Genomic DNA, 1,957 nt, shown 5'->3' on the forward strand with positions numbered 1-1,957 from the left:
TGGGCTTCCTCCGGCTCCTCTGCTGGGGGAGGAGGAGGTTTGGGAGCTGAGGGAGCTGATCCAGGGTTGGAATGGGGGTTGTGAAGTGTTTGGGGGAAGAGTGGGACTTGTGACTAGGGAAGGGGATGGAGCCAAAGTGGGATTTGTGTCTCTGGAGGAGGGAAGGGTGAAGCTTTGCCAAGGAGGTGGTGGGTGCTGGCTCAGGGCTGTGCTGTGAAGCTGTCCTGCTCCCCTGTGGTGTGGAGGGGATAGAGGGGCTGGGAAGTGGCTGGGATTTGGGTGTGGAATGTTGGGAGCTGAGTGTGAGGATCCCAGAGCTGGGTCAGTGCTCGTTGGCTTCGAGGGGGGGTCAGTTTGGAAGCGACGTGTGTGTCCACCCTCTGAAACAGCTCAAAGGGTAAACAAAAGGGCTTTCTGGCTGAATAATGACAGGCTCTACCTTTGAAAGATTTTATTAACTTCAGAAAATAATAATAATAATAAATAAAATGCCTTGCACGTTTGGGAGAGGAAAGTGTTTGCAGGGGAGGTGTCTGGAGTCGATGGTTTGCAACCCAGACGTGGTTTCCTATTAGTGCTCAGTGAAAATGATGAGGAACAGATGTGGCTGCTCAAAAACCCCCCTGCCCAGGGCTGGCAAAATCCAAAAAATAACCAGGTGAAACACCAGGGGAACAGGGGGTGCTGGGGGAAACCCCCCCCCCTCGTGCAATCCCTCAGGGTGGCAGTGAAGGGGCTGCAGGACCTGGGGCTGCTCGTGGGGAGGGAGGTGGTGCCAGTTGGGAAGCACTGGGATGTCAGGAATCCTGCAGCACTTGGGGAAATGTTTTTTCATCTTGATACAAAAGGGAGAAGAAGAACATAAATCCCTGCTCTGGCTCCACGGGTGTTTATCTCATCTCAAGAGTTCAGGAGTTGTGGCCACCTTCACATAACAACATTCCTGGCCACGTGATGGGATTTCTTACTTCAGGTTCTGTTTTTTCCCCTGTGACATTCCTACTATTATTATTGCATGTGTGTCTCTTAAATCCAGAGGTGCCTTCCCTCATGGATTGCAAATTTAACTGGAAATGATGTGGCTGAGCTTGAAGGTTGTGGCTTTTCTTTAGCTTGGTTTCTGTTTAAAGGTTTGAGCTTTCACTCCAACTTTCCAGAAATGTTTCCTGCTGTTTTCAGGTTCCAGAGAAGTGAAAGACTTAACATGTTTCTTCCCACTTCAAAGGAAAGATGCCTCCTGCTTTTCCCTGGCACGTGTGGAATAAACTTGGCATGCTCAGGAGTCTTTAAAGAGATGAGTGATCCCAGCCAAGTTTGAGAGAGGCAGGAGGAGGAGGAAACGTTTCAAGTTTAAAACTCATTAGAGTGGAGCTGACCTGTTAATCCTTTAGGATGCAGCTAATGGAACTGGTCTGGTCTTAGATTAAACCTCTGGGTCCTCCACGTTTTGCTTCTTTAAACTGCTCCTGATCAGCAGGAGGGTTTTAAAATCTGTTGAAGAAAAGTGGCCCAGCCAGGGGCTGAGTGTCTTGATGTGGTGGTGGTTTCACTGCCTGGATGCAGATCTCATGATCCTGGCATCACCTTCCCTGGGATTTACTGCCATGATGTGCTGTCAACTCCAGCTCTTGCTCCTCCTTCCCCAAGAACACAGGGTTTTGTCCACACCTTCATGCTGGGCTTTTTCTGTTTGGCCTTTTATTGAAGTTTGAATCCTTTTTCCAGTCCCTGAGGTGTGTCCTGGATCCTTTCCCTCTTAGCTGCAGACCAAGAAGTTGCTCTTTCAGTCTCTCCCTCTTCTGCTTCCTCTACACCAGGATTTCAGCTTTCCCTGGAGCTTTAATTACACAGCAGCAAATGAAAATTGAAGCACTTGGTTTAGGCCCACCCTGAATTTGTCTTGAAGTCATTTCTTTTTTGGAATAAACCAGCTTTTTTTTTTTTTTTTTTTTTTTTT

This window comes from Chaetura pelagica, unplaced genomic scaffold (genome assembly GCF_000747805.2).
Source record: "Chaetura pelagica isolate M959 unplaced genomic scaffold, ChaPel_1.0 scaffold462, whole genome shotgun sequence".
Lineage (NCBI taxonomy): Eukaryota > Metazoa > Chordata > Aves > Apodiformes > Apodidae > Chaetura > Chaetura pelagica.